This window comes from Neomonachus schauinslandi, chromosome 13 (genome assembly GCF_002201575.2).
Source record: "Neomonachus schauinslandi chromosome 13, ASM220157v2, whole genome shotgun sequence".
Classification (NCBI taxonomy): Eukaryota; Metazoa; Chordata; class Mammalia; order Carnivora; family Phocidae; genus Neomonachus; species Neomonachus schauinslandi.
Window position 1 is genome coordinate 42,811,656 of NC_058415.1, and position 17,250 is coordinate 42,828,905.

Consider the following 17,250-nt stretch of genomic DNA (forward strand, 5'->3'; position numbering starts at 1 on the left):
GGGGGCTGGGAGCCCGCCCTCCGTCCCCCACCTCCGGCTGCGTGAGGCGCTGCGGACGCCCGCGAGTCCCTGGCGTCCCGCCTCGTCGCCTCGTCGCCCCGCGCGCCGCCCCCGCACCGCCCCGCGCGGGAGCGGCTGGGAGGGGACCGCGGCTGCACGGTCGCCCCGGCGTGCGAGTGCTCCAGCGGCGCGGTGGAAGATTATGTAAAGTCGTCTCTTAGCCGGTGACCTTGCGGTGTTGGTGCCCCCAGCTGTCCCGGGATGTGCTGGCACGAGCGGTGGCCCGCGCTGGGGGTGACTGCGGTGATGCCGCGGTCTGCGCTCTTCCACTGTGGTTTCTGAATCTCTCCTTCCATGGCTCCAGAGCAGTGGGACGATGGGGCTTCCTTCTGGGAAGCTCATGCGTTAACTTTTCCTTGGAGAACTCAGTGGTGAAACTCCTTTGAGGCCAAGGCTTGACCAGCAGTTTGTGTGTCTTTAAGCATTTCCCATGAGTTTTATAGCCTTAACATAATCAAATCATTATTTATTTCTAAGTATTATTTTTAGTGAGCCTTTTATATCTCGAATGTGCCCATATTTCTCTGTGGGGTTAGTAAGCTGTGATTACAAGTTACTTAATTCAGATTCTAATACTTGAAATTTCCTTGGGCTCTGTTGAAGAATTTTACATAGGGAAAGATAAGTGCATACTTATACTGTGACCCATTTCTTATGTAATGAGGATGGTTACTATTTTTTTTTTTTTTAACCTTCTGAAACAGTTCTAGTTTAAGGGATCTTTAGTTAAGGACTTTGTTGATTTCTTTAAGTATTTCTTATTATTTAGCCTTAAATATTTTTTCATAGTCTTGATTAATAGTGAGTTTTCTCATAATTTCTCAGAAGTAGTGAGGTTTTTCCCAGGCTACCACAATAACAACCCTATTTTAAACCACATCCAGAAAAGGTGAGGGTTGTGTTTTACAGAATCTTGGATAAGTTAGGGGGACAGATGCAGCATGAAATACATCTTGTGTGCATCCACATGTATCTCTATCACCATAGACTTGCCTTTGTAGAATCAGTTTTATCTGTTAGTTTGGGAAATACAGAAAACTAAGATGATTTCAGTAAAAATACGCATTACTGTAATTAGTTTTGCTTTTCCAGTTGGAGCTTTCTGAGTCCTCTCTGACAGATGTTTGTAAATATATTTGTAAAAATATTGTTGGTGTAATATGGAAGGCCTCTAATAACTTGACAGTTCGAATTCCTTTGGGTTTACAGTACAACACATGTGCTACCATGAATTCTCAGGCAGGACTTCTTTGAAGTCACTGACCTTTTTAATTCAGGTACTTGTCACTTCTCTACAGCAGACCTGAGCACTGAATTTACCAACACCACATCCCTTCTTCACTTTGATTCTGAAGACTTCCTTTGCAAATCTTGGTGCCCTAAAAGGCAGTTAGGAACCTTGGCAAAGGCTAAGGCTTGACCCCACCTCTGCTGTCAGTGATCTTGAGCAAGTTATTAAACTTTTGAATGTGTCCTTGCTAAATGGGGTTAATATCCATTTCCTAGAATTGATGTGAGTATAAATGAGTTTGTAGAACACACATAAGAACTGTTCAATAAATGCTATTAACGTTAAGGATAATTTCACTAGTATAAAATACTGTCCCTTATATTAGTAATGATGACATATGAGGAAATTATGGAAGCTAGGCTTTTTAGTTTTGCTGTTTTAAAAAAAAAACAATCAGATGGCTTCATTTCAGCCAAATCCTGAAGTTGTGTATAACACTGAAGTTTAGAATTGGATCTAGAAACCAGAATTGTGGTATGAAAGGACTTCTTAGATTGTTGGAGGAGGTCTGCTTGTGACAAGATTAGTATTTCTCACACCTGATTCAGATGATGAATCACTGAGTCATTTTCTTTTTACTGAAAAGCCTTTCATTTTAGAGGTGAAAGAACACGCAATATCTTATCCATAACTTAATGGAGCATAATCTTAGAAAGCCCCAGGCAAAGGTTATTCTTCCTGCACATGTATTTGTATTTGAAGGGTGTGTAAAGCCAGTGCTTATGTTTGCCTGTGACGAAGATATTAGGGGACATAGCCATGTTCTATTTTTTAAGCCATTTTCCCAGCTCCATGAACGTGATCTTATCTACAAAGTAAGCTTTACACCTAGAATTATTTCCTTGTGAGAACAGATATGCTGGATTATATGGCCAATGTTCTTAAGTGAGTTCTTAAGTGGGTCCTCTTTAGGCAAACATTTGTTTCTATGAAATTGAGTGTTTTGCCTACATTAGTGCAGGATGATATTTTTATTAATAAAGCACTATACCTTTGGTGTTTGCCCACTAATTTGAAATCTCTAATGAGATGTGTCAAGACTGTTCTCTTCGTTTAGAACTGATTATTTCTACCTTGTTGCTGACAGTTATTTTTAATATCTCTGATATTTGGAGGTGAAAAAAATGCTTTTGCTAAGGACAATTAGAGTGGAAAAGCCTTTCAGCTTGAGAATATATTAACAGCAAACATTGATCTTCATTTTACTTTAATATGCCTTATTACTTTATTGCTTATAGATATAATTTATTATGCAATTACAATAAATAGCGTGCTCTTTTTTTTTTTTACTGTAAAATAGAGCAAATGAACATGTATTATTCTACTTCTAGTGAATTTTACTCATATTGAGATTTCATTTGAGCAAGAATAATGTCAAGTTTTTTCACTTGGTTTAAATTGGAAGCATATCAGTTAAAAATAGCTGTCTGGTTCCAATTAACATGCTGTTTTTATAAAATCTATACTTTATTATTATTATTATTTTTTTACTTTATCAAGCATTTATTGTGGACATACCTTGCTTTATAGTAACAGGGGAAAGTTTGTTACAGAGTAAAATTTATTAGGTCTTTGTGTTAGTTCTCTAGAGCTGCCATAACAAAGTATCAAATTGAGTGCCTTAAACAACAGATATTTATTGTCTCACCCTTTTGGAGCCTTGACGAAGGTGATAGTAAGGCCATGTTTCCTCTGAAGGCCCTAGGCAGGAGTCAGGCTTCTTTCCTAGCTTCTAGTAGTTTGTTGGCAATCTTTGGCTTTTCTTGGTTTGTTTACACCTCACCCTGATCTCTGTCTTCCAGTTAGCATGGTTTTCTCCCTGTCTGTGTCTAAATTTCCCCCTTTCTCTAGGGACACCAGTCATATTGGATTGGAGGCCCACCCTACAACAGTATGATCTCAGCTTAAGTCATTACATCTGCAATGACCCTATTTCCAAATAAGATCACATTCTGAGGTATTGGGGATTAGGATTTCAACATATAAAATTTTTGGAAGCAGAGGAAACATAGTACAACCCATTAACAGACATTCTTTTCTTTTTTTTTTTTTTTTAGAGATTTTATTTATTTATGTGACAGAGAGAGACACAGCGAGAGAGGGAACACAAGCATGGGGAATGGGAGAGGGAGAAGCAGGCCTCCCGTGGAGCAGGGAGCCCGATGTGGGGCTCGATCCCAGGACCCTGGGATCATGACCTGAGCTGAAGGCAGACGCTTAATGACTGAGCCACCCAGGCGCCCCAACAGCCATTATTTTCATGAAAGCATTCACCACAGTGTTTTTCTAAATATTGTCTTTAACATTAAAAGGACAACTCAGTCTGTAAATAACAACTTTATTGCATTGAATGAGATGTGCTTTCTTTCTTTCAGTGAGTTTGGTTAGGATATATACCTATTATAGACTATATATCTTCTATTTTTTGTTTGTTTTAAAGATTGATTTATTTTAGAGAGAGTGTGAATAGTGAGGAAGGGCAGAGGGAGAGAATCTTCAAGCAGACTCCCCGCTGACCATGGAGCCTGACACGGGGCTTGATCCCACAACCCATGAGATCATGACCTGAGCTGAAACCAAGAGGGGGATGCTTAACCAACTGAACCATCCAGGTGCCCCCTTCTGTTTTTTAAATGATAGAACTCATATTTGGTTAGGTTGTGTGTTATGATATAGTCTGGTGCATGATTATGGTCCCACTCAGATTCATCAACTAGAAAATTTTAATTACATTGGTATTTTATGCCTGTTTATCTAATTTTTTCATGCTTTCATCATATTTAAAACTGTATTTTATTTTTTTATTTTTATTACTTCCCTCTTTTAAAGATTTTATTCATTTATCAGAAAGAGAGAGAACACAAGCAGGGGAAGCGACAGGCAGAGGGAGAAGCAGGCTTCCTGCTGAGCAAGGAGCCCAACGCAGGACTCAATCCCTGCACCCCGGGATCATGACCTAAGAAGCTCAACCGACTGAGCCACGCAGGCATCCCTAAAATGCTGTATTTTATATAGGTGCTTTGCTCTGGAGAATGTTGCATAAATCTGTTTATGCGTTTATTGATTTGGTGAGACTTCAAACTTGTTAAGGTATTTAATTAAATATTTAATATATATTAAATATATATTAGTTTTAATATATATATAATTAAATTATAATTCGTTATAACTTTGAGGTTCTCAGTTCCTTAACTGCCTGCTTTAAGTGGTAAAATCTCTGCTACTTTCAAAATTTCAAGTATGACTTATTGGTTGACACAGGGTTTCTATACCTGCAGTCTTTGTCAGATTCTTAGCCTGGTGTCCACAATATACTGTGGAGGGCCTATGTATTTTCTAAAATTATATGTCACATTTTGTATGTGCATTTTTCTGAGGGAGAGGGTTTTTAGCCTATCATCAGCTTCTTAAAGGAATTCCTAATTCCTATCCCGCCCTTTCCCCCATCAAAGTAAAAATGCTCTGTAACAAATTGCATCAGGAGAGAATGGGGCAGTTCTTACAGTAACAATCACTGCATCCATTCTGTTACTGGGCTTTAGAATATCTGTTCAAAATGCAGTCTTCTCTGAACTAATTTTAGGGACAATCATATATAAAAAACCTTTCCAGAGGTGTCAGGATTGAATGAGATAATGTCAGTGAGAGTACCATGCTTGCATAATAAGGATAACCTGAACCATGTTAAAAAAAAAAAAAAAAAAAAAAGGTAGTCAGTGAGCTCTAACTCACTGATACACTTGGCAAATGGATGTGTGGTGGGGTTTGAAATGAAAGTGATTTCCCTTGAGAATGAGATTCTTCTTGATTAAGTTTTTGTTGTTGACACAGTTACATTTTGCAAGCCTTTTCTCCCACAGTGATTCTTTAGCTTTTTTTTTTTTTTTAAGGTTTATTTATTTGAGAGAGAGAAAGCGCACAAGTGTGTGCGTGTGCACGTGCCAGGGGGAGGGACAGAGGGAAAGAGAGAATCCCCAAGCAGACTCCTCACTGAGCGCAGAGCCTGACCTTGGGCTCCATCCCAGAACCCCAAGATCATGTCCTGAGCCGAAATCAAGAGCTGGCCACTTAACTGACTGAGCCACCCAGGCACCCATTCTTTAATGTTTTAAATTGAATTTAAATGAGTTTTGGTTTCAGCCTTCTTGAAAAATTGTGATGTACCTCCCAAATTAATTAGAAATACCCTTGAAAATGACATCAAGACTTGGTTGGGGAAAATGGTTATTGTTTTGAGGAGAAATACCATGTGGGAGGGAGGGACTTAATGTTGGGGCATGAGGGCAGGACTTAAGCTTGCAAGCAGAGTCCATTCTGCCAAGCCCCTTGTGCTGCAGTTGTATTCCCAGGGCATCACACAACCCCAGAGCTTTCATTGGAGTTGGTAGCTTGAGGAAGTGAGAGCGGAGGGCAGGACTCATTGAGAAGTGAATAAGGAGAACTGGGGGAGGTGGAGTTTAAGAACAACTCCAGAGTTGAAAGGAGTGGGGCTTTCCTTCAGAAGTTAAGGCCAGGCGGGCAAGATTCTAGAGGATAAGAAATCAGAAGATTTCCTTGACTCTTCTTTTTTTTCCTTTTATTCTTTTGATCCTTTGTACCCTTGTTTTGTTCTGCATGTGGCACCAAGAGGGGACACAGGAGAGGCTCAGGAAAATGAAGTTTATTAAACTCACAGGATTTAGGGAGACAGAGACACTGCATACTGAGGGGGCCGCATAGGAGGAGGGCCAGGGGAGTGGGCTCAGCCAAGCAGGTGGGGAGCCAGGAGAGAGTGTGAAGACCAGTGGGTAAGTACTTTTATTGGAATCAGGGTGGGGTACACAAGAGAAGGCAGAGGGGATTTCTTTGGTGCATTTGAATGTTACTAGGTCATAGTCAGGGGCAGGCAGAGAAAGGAACTTGTGGTGAGGCCCACCTTATCCCAGTGGTACACTTGGTCACCTGGGTGGGTTGCTCACAGCTTGTGTATGTGGGGATGTTAAAGCAGCAAGAAACAAAATATGAAGAATTATAATTTTACAGGACAGCCTTTCTCAGTTTTTTTTTTTTTTTTTTTTTGGTTTAGATTTTCTTTATTGCCCTAATCCCTTTGGACTCCAAATGTTTAAAAGTGATTTATGTGGTCTAGGGGCACCTGGGTGGCTCAGTCAGTTAAGCGTCTGCCTTCAGCTCAGGTCATGATCCCAGGGTTCTGGGATTGAGCCCCGCATCGGGCTCCCTGCTCCGTGGGAAGCTTGCTTCTCCCTCTCCCACTCCCCCTGCTTGTGTTCCCTCTCTCGCTGTGTCTCTGTCAAATAAATAAAATCTTTTAAAAAAATAAATAAAAGTGATTTATGTGGTCTATAGTGGATAATGAAGACTAAGAAGAGAGCTATAGCTATACTTATTAAAATGTCATGATTGTAAGACCCTGTCAAGTGCTCTTGCAGACCATCGATAAAATATTTTCTTTTTTTTTTTAAAGATTTTATTTATTTATTTGAGAGAGAGAATGAGATAGAGAGAGCACATGAGAGGGGGGAGGGTCAGAGGGAGAAGCAGACCCCCTGCTGAGCAAGGAGCCCGATATGGGACTCGATCCCGGGACTCCAGGATCATGACCTGAGCCGAAGGCAGTCGCTTAACCAACTGAGCCACCCAGGCGCCCGATAAAATATTTTCAAATGACACTAAATCATCAGCTCTGTCTGATGCTTCAGGAAATAAATTTACTGTTTATGAAGATTTTACATTTAGTACAACTTCTAAATTTGGAGTATGATGTTCTAGTTCCTTTGCTCTCACCTCCTTCTCCCCAGCCCCAGGTCAGATCATATATGGTATGGATGACTGTGGAGGAGCTTTCTATAATTTGTGAGAACCAGCTAGCTCCTAGGAGGTTTGCTTTGATGCTCGGTCTCCTCAAGGACCACCAGGCAGTATTTTGTGGCCTCTTCTGAATAATGATATCTGAAAGAAATATACATATCTTTCTTATAATTCAGACTGAACTTTCCCCATAGATCTTAATTGGAGCAGTACCATAATGCTAAGAAATATCTCCGTATCAAAGTACAATACTTGTTAGGCACATGTGGCTAGTCTGCCTGTGCTTTTGAATGTTCAGGAATATATTGTCCATAGCGAACACTCCCATTTGGGAAAGGAAAGAATGGGAGTCCTGGCAGTTATTGTCCATACGGTGATGTCACATGGGTAAGCGTTGTGAAGTACCAACCCCTAGAGCAGAGGAAGTTCCTTGGTTTTACCCTGGTTCTGCAATCAAGAAGAACTCTTTTGTTCTTTCTTCTATCTGGCCAGAATCTAGAGAGGGTGCCAGGGAGTGTGACCTCTGTGGGAGCTACAGAGCTTCTTTAGTGGGCTTCCTGCTTATTTAATATTTGTGGGTTGTTTTACAGTTAAAGGCTTTTCACTACTCATGGCTCATGGCCGATTTGGGCCATAAAATTCCTTCAAAAACTTAGGACACTTCTCATCTGTTTTCTTCTTGTCAGTTCCATCTGCTCGTTACCACAGTGGAATGTTTTTGGTTTCCATTGATCCAATGGATTTTTTTTATATGTTATTTCAACCGGTAGTTTGGTTGTGTTAATCTGAACTTTGCAAGAGCACTTCATGCTTTGGTTTAAGCAAGAAGTCTTAAGGGATGTTTATTGCTCAGAGCTCTTTTCATTCTTCTTCCCTGTTATTTCCTTCAGGGATCCAGGATGAGTGGGGGGTTCTTCCATCTTTAAAACGTGGTTTTCAAGATTGCCAAAGGGAAAGACTATGTTGGAAGGAGTGTGGGAGATTTCTATGGGCCAGGCCTGGAAGGAGAGAGTGGTAGGCAGGATACTAAGACCCTCCTTGACCCTCCCTCTTGTATTGTCGCCTCCTCTTTGAGTGCCAGTCATCCTGTCACTTGAAAAGATGTCCCTCCTGAAATTGTTACTTTATATGGGAAAAGGGAGATTATACGTTTGGGATTAATCCAATCACATGAACGCATTAAAAGCAGAGCATTTTCTCTGGCTGGTTGTGGAAGGGGAAGTCCGAAAGATTGGAAGCATGAGAAGGATGTTAGACGTGCTGTTGCTGTTAAAGGTGGAGCCCCATGTGAGGAGGAATGTACTCAGCCTCCAGCAGCAGAGAGCAGCTTTTATTTTTTTATTTAATTTTTTTTTTTGAAGACTTTATTTATTTGCCGGAGAGAGAGTGAAAGAGAGCACAAGCAGGGGGAGCGGCAGGCAGAGGGAGAAGGAGGCTCCCCACTGAGCAGGGAGCCCGATGTGGGACTCGATCCCAGGACTCTGAGATCATGACCTGAGCTGAAGGCAGATGTTTAATTGACTGAGCCACCCAGGAGCCCCAAGAGCAGCATTTAGATGGCAGCCAGCAAGGAAACAGGGACCTTAGACCCACAGTCTTAAGGCACTGGATTCTGCCAGCAACCTGAATGGAAGAGAATTCTTTCCCAATGTCTGCAGGTAGGAGCCCGATCTAACTGTCACCTTGATTTTGGCCTTGTGAGATCCTCATTGGAGAATCCGGTGATGCTGGCCTAGACTTTTGACCTGTAGAACTGTGAGCTAATAAATGGCTATAGTTTTCAAGCTGCTAAGTGTGTGATAATTTGTTATGCAACAACAGAAAGTTAATAGAAAAAAATAGTCACTCCTGTTTATGTTCAATTGCCTGGAACTTCCAGCCAAACTGTGGAACCCCTAAGTGCAAGGGAGGAAGGGAGGAGGCTGGGAACTGTAGTCAAGCAGAGTACCCAGAATGTAGAACTGAGTGTTGGTAAAAAGGTAGAAGTCTTTGCCATCTCTTGTGCCTGTAATACACTCGTTTGCATGTGTGCTCGTGAGTATACACACACATACACATATACAAAATACAAAATTTAAGTGTAATTTGCTGAATCAACTTTTCTTATTACATAAGGTTCAGTCTTCCATATGCCTTTTTTATTTTTTTTAATATTTTATTTATTTGACAGAGAGAGAGACAGCGAGAGCAGGAACACAAGCAGGGAGAGTGGGAGAGGGAGAAGCAGGCTTCCCGCCGAGCAGGGAGCCCTATGTGGGACTTGATCCCGGGACTCCGGGATCATGACCTGAGCCGAAGGCAGACGCTTAACGACTGAGCCACCGAGGCGCCCTCCATATGCCTTTTTAAATACATTTGATATTTTATAGATTTTTTCCCCCCCTTCATTGTTTAGGTTTTTGATATTTATGTTTTCCTCTGATGAAACACATGCTTCTTTTTGTGTTTCCCGATCAATTGTAAACAGTGAGGCTGTTAATTACTTTCTGAGCAGCCTCTAAGCCTGGTAGTTCAGTGACAGCTTCATTGACCTTGGAGTGGAGAGACTGTAGAACATGGAGGAGCTTTTGGAATTACTGGTCTCCATCAAAGCCTAAGAGATTTTTACTAGTGAGAGTAGAGTGGTTGGCTGTTCACCCAACATCTGTTTCTGTGCTTGGGGAAGGCCTGTGGCGGCACAGACATAAATGAAACGCCCTTATTGAATATGGACATATGAAACAGCTACATGGAAATGAGAAGTTGTTCATTAAGTGATTGAGGATTGCAGGTGCACGTGACACACTTTGTGTTGTTTGTCTGTGATACACTCCATGCTCTGGGACATGATTTGTGGATCCATAGCCATGAATGATTTTCTAAATGCAGCTGGTGGACAGAGCCAGGCATATTTTGGAAAGGATGAGGTCTGGCACCCTCAGATGTCCTGTAAGGATGTGGTGTCAGTTGAGCAGCTTGGCTGGGGAGAGAACAGTCAGGCATGGTCTCGTGATGAAGTAACCTGAAGGTGGAGCATCTTGTTGGAATTGATTACAGAGTGGGTACAACTTTCACCCTTATTCTCTGCATCTGCTGCTTACTGAAGTGACCCTGGTGTGCTTCTGTATGTTGAGTGAATGCTGCGTATGGTGGCCTGCTGGACACGTTTATATTATTTATTGAACTGCTTAAGTGACTACTTCTAGGCAAGACCTACAGATCCAAACCCTTTGCTGGCTGTGGCTTTCCTCCATCATGTTTGTAGACTGACTAACATAAGTACTTTCTGGAGATATTCCTCACTAATACCATCAAGATTTTACTCATGAAAGTTGATATCTCTTGTTCTCCTTTAAATTAAGTTTAACAAACACAGTTGTTTGTCATTAAATTCTTTCCTGTTCATCTCATTCAGTTATGCTCTGTGCATCTTTGGTCCCTTTGAAACTCACAAATCCAAAATCTTTTGATTTTCCAGCGTTTTTGGTCATTACCTTTACCTTAAGCCCAGTCCATACTTTTCAGAGTGATACTTACAGTGCTCATCATTCATCTCTTCTCTAAATTTCTCTTTGTAGACATGGAAACCACCTTTTTCCTAGCTCCAACAGAAGCTGGGAAAGCTTGTCATTATTTACAGAATTTACATGATCACAAAATACTTGAACATTTTAGATGCATTTTATTCATTTTTTAAAAGCTCTTTCACCTTTGTATGTCTCAGATGTACACATAAAATACCTTAAATGAAGGATGTGTCTTAAACAGCTTATCATAAAATCTATCAGTACATTTGTCTAAATTTAATGATTGTTACTCTACTTTTATGAGGCAATGAATTACACTGGTATCTTATGCTGTGTGTTGGTTTGCTTTTTATAATCTAAATTCTTGGTGTCTGATGTCATTGTGTCTCCCGGTTGCTGCCATGGATGATTCAAGTGAATTTAAGCAGTCACCTTTTGTAGACTCTTTCCCTATGGTTAAGATGGAGTAATTTGTCCCCCAAATTTGTTACTCAGTTTTATCTTCACGAGTTTTGGGCATCTGTAGTCATCTTTACATTATTGACTTTACTTTAAAAATGAATCATTATATCATTTTCATAAATGGAAAAATCACTATCACTTTTCATAAATAGAACTATAGGAATTAAGGGGCGCCTGGGTGGCTCAGTCGTTAAGCGTCTGCCTTCGGCTCAGGTCATGATCCCAGGGTCCTGGGATCGAGCCCCGCATCGGGCTCCCTGCTCTGCGGGAAGCCTGCTTCTCCGTCTCCCACTCCCCCTGCTTGTGTTCCCTCTCTTGCTGTGTCTCTCTCTGTCAAATAAATAAAATCTTAAAAAAAAAAAAAAGTATAGGAATTATCATACAAAAAATGTTAAATCCTAGACACTTTTTTTTTTTTAAAGATTTTATTTATTTGACAGAGAGAGACACAGCGAGAGAGGGAACACAAGCAGGGGGAGTGGGAGACAGAAGCAGGCTTCCCGCAGAGCAGGGAGCCCGATGCGGGGCTCGATCCCAGGACCCTGGGATCATGACCTGAGCCGAAGGCAGACGCTTAACGACTGAGCCACCCAGGCGCCCCTAAATCCTAGATACTCGTGCTGGAGTAAATCTGTGAGCTTGAAGTTTATTCTGCTTTTGTTAAAAAAGGAGATTAACACATGTAAGACAAGCAGCACATATCCTTACAATACACTGAGACTTTGTCCCTCACTAAATCAGAATAACTGAAAGAAGAATAAAGTGAATTTTATCTTCATTGAGGGAATCAGTGTTTTTAAGGACATAAGTCTGCACCAACTGTATGGTTCAAAACATGCCCCCTCCCACAATTTGACTATTTAAATAGTTGGCTATTTTTGGCCTATCAAGGAATTTTCTGTCCATGACAGGGGATTTAATTATGGATCCTGAAAGGCCACCTGCTTAGAGCAACACTGAGTCACCTGTTCTGTGCCTAATGTTCAGAAGGGAGGCAGAGTTGTCCTTCAAGAGAAGATCTTGGAAACATTTAGAAAATGGTGAAAGGCCATTCACTGTAAAGCTGTATAGAATGTGGTCAGCAGGAGCCCAGGCTTAGAAACTCAGAGACTCCAGATCTTACAACTGAGTTCCACAGTTGACGTAATATGGTCTTGGGCATGGGTTTAGGTTTTGACATTTTATGCTTTGGTCTTGTTCTCTGATTCATTATCTAAGTGTCTCTATAGTGATCTTTCTAAAGAGCAAATCTAATGTTGCTCCTCTGCTTAAAGTTCTTCAGTGGCTCCTTATGGCTTCTGGCCCAAAGCATTGGTATCATTAAAGAGTGTGGAGTGTGATTTGACCCGTTTACCAGTTTAGTCTCTTTGCTCACAGCTCTTTCTGTGTGTGCTTAACTTTTACAGCTTTGTTCCACACAGACTTGCCTTTGAGCCTTTGCACCATGCCGACTCTTCGTAAAAATCCTCCTTCCTTCTTTTCCACTTTATGCTTGACTAATCACTACTCCTCTCTATGGTCTCAGCTTGCTGTTCTCTCAGAGAGATTTGTCTTTGCCTCGTTTGGTGTGGGTCACATGCCCTTCCATGTGCAATGAAAATATACTTTTAAGTATAGCACTTGGCCACTACACTGCGAGCACCTGTTATTTTCTTGTTGGTATCCCCCAGGGTGGATATAAAGAGGGGACTCTGTCTTTGCTGTCCTTCATTGTGTCCCCAGTGCCTGGGGTACCATAGTGAGCTTTCAAATGATGTTTGTTTTCTATTTATCCATATTTATATGTATTTAAAAGGGGTTATCCTATGCATCTATTTTTAATCTGTTAATTTCTGTTTAAAAATACATCATGTATTTTTAAGAGTTAATTTAAAAGTTAAATTAAAACATGCCCTCATAAAATTGTAGGTTTAAAATAAACTTTCCTAACTGTAAATATGGCTAGCATGGCTGGGTACTATTTTAAATCATTAACTGCTTATATATAACAACGCTATGAGGTTGCCGCATTATTATTCCCATTTTATGACGAGGAAACTTAAGCTCAGAGAGGTGAAATTGCCCAATGTTATAAAGCTTCAGTGGCAGAGCCGGGATTTAATCCAGACCAACTGGTTTCAGAGCCAGTAACTGCCAGTTATTCTCAACTCTGAGTCCTATTCCAGTCTTAAATGTTGAACTAAGAAATATCTAAAAGAACTGAGTAAGCAGTAAGATAAAGATAAACACCTTAGTAGAAAAATTAGAAAAGAATATGGAAAGGCAATCCGTGAAAGAACTACAAGTGGCCAGGATACAAACATAAAAATCATGGAAATCAAATAGCAGCATGTGACATTTTTCATTGCTTAAACCAGCATAGATGAGAAGGATGATAACATTCTGAGTTGGCCAGGTGTAAGAACATGCATTCTCATTTGCTGGGGGCTCCAGTAAACTCTTGTAACACTTCAGGGGATCAACAGGTCTCTTCTTTGTAACTTGTTTTTTAGGAATTTATCTAGAGAAAATAAATGCATAAGCATGCAAAACTTGGTACACAGTTCTTCCCTTTGGTGAGTATTGTGAAAAAATTGGAAACAATGTAAATGTCAGATGATACGAGATGGGGAAGTAAATCATGGTATGTCGGTATTATGGAGTATCTATAGCCATTTTATCCATGGGACAGTATTTATTGGTGTAGGAATGTTCATGATTATTGCTAAGTGAAAGAAGCAGGCCATAAAATGCATTTGTAATAAGCCAAATATTGGAAAAGAGGAGCTAAAATAGTAGCTAAAATATGCTGAGAACTTATGTACCAGGCACTGTGCTATATTGCTATAATATTTGTGTTTCTACATTTCCTCCTCATCTTTTTAAGTTACTATGTTTATCACTAAATTTTCTTTCTACTCCATCATCTTACTGCTTCTTCTCATCCCCACTTCCTCAGGTTAAAAGGAAAACATGGAATAAAAGAATCTTTTTTTTTTTTAATAAAAGATTTTATTTATTTATTTGACAGAGAGAGACACAGTGAGAGAGGGAACACAGGAGGGGGGAGGGGCAGAGGGAGAAGCAGACTCCCCACTGAGCAGGGAGCCCGATGCGGGGCTCGATCCCAGGACCCTGGGACCATGACCTGAGCCGAAGGCAGACACTTAACGACTAAGCCACCCAGGCGCCCCGGAATAGAACAATCTTTAAGATATCAGTGAGATTGGGAATAAGCCCAGTTTCCGGCCAAGTTCTGAAACTATAAGCCAATGTATGTTGGCTCCATGAGGCATTTAGCTTGAGTATTAAAATGCCTGCCTTGCTCTCCAAAGAGCCCTGAACTAAATTGTGCTTCCTGGGTTTCTTCTGAATGCATGGCTGCTTTTCTTGTTTCTCTAAGAAGTATGGGAACCTCAAAATAAGAATGTTGCTAATGACCTTTGCTGGCATTTCTTTTAAATAAAGATTACACCCCCCCCCCACCATGCCCCAGATCCCTAGTCTTATCCTTAGGAAAGAGTGTGTCATGGCTTTGTATTTTGCATAAAGGAAGAAGGGCAGCTAGGACATGTAGAGAATAGAAGAGTATTTCTGCAAAATATTCTCAGTAATTTGGTGCAAGATATTCAGTCTCATTCTCCAGTCCTTATGTACCAGGAGTCTCCTGTCAGTTCTTAGCTTCTTGGAAAAAGGCTTGTAGACCATGCCATGCCATCAAAGAAGAACAAGGTGATGTGGAGACACCCTAAGAGGATAGGAGACATTCCGAGTGATACCCTTTGAACTTGAATGCAGAATTCTGTTAATAGCCTCTGGTGGGCTTCTTTTTTGAGGACAGAAAATGTGAAGTTTAGGAAGCCATGAATGGAAAAATAATACCTCCTTCTTTCTACCCTGAACAAAATAGAACAGAATTGGAACGATCAAGACCATGAAGCACAGTCTCAGTAATGAGATGGGCAGGTCACTTTCAGCTTCCTCCCAGAGAGGACACATCTGGCAAGATCAATGAGAGCACCAAGGGTGGTTGGGCACAAGTGTGCCTTTATGGGTGGTTTGGCTTTCTCTGGGGCCTGGCACTCTTTAATGGCTTCAATGAAAAGTGCTTCGAGCACTGAGACAAATAGGCTGTGAAGTCATTTCTGGAGTAAAGCTTGTTTTTCCAGTCTCTGCAGAATCTCTTCAAATTTCCGGAGCCAACAGTAACTTGTAAGTTTAGAAATGGAGTCAAAGACTGTCTCAACAAATTGGTTTTCTTGCCTAGTAATCTGATGGAAGCCTATGCTAAACTGATGCTATTATCTTCTGCAAAACTTCAGGTTTTGGTCCTCTTAAGTTTTTATAGATTTCAGCATTTAAAAATATCACTGTATAAGAATGATTTTTTAGTTAAGGTCAATGTAACATAATGGAACCATGTTACCTATACATTCTTTTTAAAAAAATTTTTATTGTTATGTTAATCACCATACATTACATCATTAGTTCTTGATGTAGTGTTCCATGATTCATTGTTTGTGTATAACACCCAGTGCTCCATGCAGAACGTGCCCTCTTCAATACCCATCACCAGGCTAACCCATCCTCCCACCCTCCTCCCCTCTAGAACCCTCAGTTTGTTTTTCAGAGTCCATCATCTCTCATGGTTCATCTACCCTATACATTTTATCCTGTGTCCTCAGGTTCTTCTCTTAAGAGTGGAAGGGTTTTGCAGGAAACTTGTCTCATAATTGGGCATTACTGGTGGAAGGTGAGGTGTGTGTCTGATTTATAAGTTTTTAAGTGCAGGTTATTAAAATATGTTTAATAAGTTACTCAAATTATTTTAATTTAAAAACTCTCTTAATGCAAGATGGATTTTTTTTTCCTTTTTTTTTTAAAGTAGGCTTCCATGCGTAGTGTGGAGCCCAACACAGGGCTTGAACTCACGATCTTGAGATCAAGGCAGAGCTGAGATCAAGAATCAGACATTTAACCAACTGAGCCACCCAAGTGCCCCCAAGATAGATTCTTATTTGTATCAGTGCATTAGTCTGCTCTGGTTCCTGAGTGGACTGTTGGAACCATGAACTTCTAATTTATAGAGCACCCATGGGCTGGAAAAGGGTGTGCATCTCTACTTCTGTAGATTAAATGACTTCACTTTTGCTTACATCATCATTTTGAAGATGCTCAACCTTTGCTTCCTCCATTTGGTCATGATTCTGATCCCAGCCTAGCATCTCTGCAGGTGAAGTAATTCCCAAACCCGGCTATGCATCTCACTGGGTTCCCACTGCTGGAGACTCTCAGGTCTCAAGTTGATTTGAGGAGGGCCACACACATTACTTAAAAATAAGCCCAAACAACTCCTCAGCTTTAGAGACTGCTATCCAAAGAGTCTTCTATTAAATATTCTATTATTAGGTAGAACATGGGGGACAGACTCATACCAAGCCCATGTAAGTTTGAGAAATATTGGATCAGACAAAAGTAAGCATGTTTCTGTGCTTCAGGACTTTCCAGAGCCTGACCATCATCAAATGTTCCGAATTCTTGAAGCAGGATGTGGTTTTGTAGTTTCCCAAACTTAATTGATCAGTACATTCTCCTGCCCATCCCCCCACTTCTTTCTTTCTCTTCCCCCTTTATGCATCTTCAACAAAAAAATTAAAATAAAAAAAAATAAAAAAAGATTTGTTCTAGATTACTTGTACATCAAATAAAAAATAGTTTTCCTTTAAAAGTTCTTAAAGTTTGATTTTGTTATGTGTTTCTCTACAGCATTACTTCTGTTTTGGAAGAAGTGTTAAGGTCTTTTGAATAATTTCTCCTGCCAAATGAAAGTTCTTTATTCATTATGTCAAATAACTGGATCATTATGATTTGACTCTTTAAAAAAATTAACTATATTGTTTTTTTTTTAAAGATTTTATTTATTTATTTGAGAGAGAGAATGAGAGAGAGCATGAGACGGGGGAGGGTCAGAGGGAGAAGCAGACTCCCTGCCGAGCAGGATCTGGAGTCCCCAGGATCTGGAGTCCCTGCCGAGCAGGATCTGGAGTCCCGCAGCAGGCTCCCTGCTCGGCAGGGAGCCTGCTGCGGGACTCGATCCTGGGACTCCAGGATCATGACCTGAGCCGAAGGCAGTCACTTAACCAA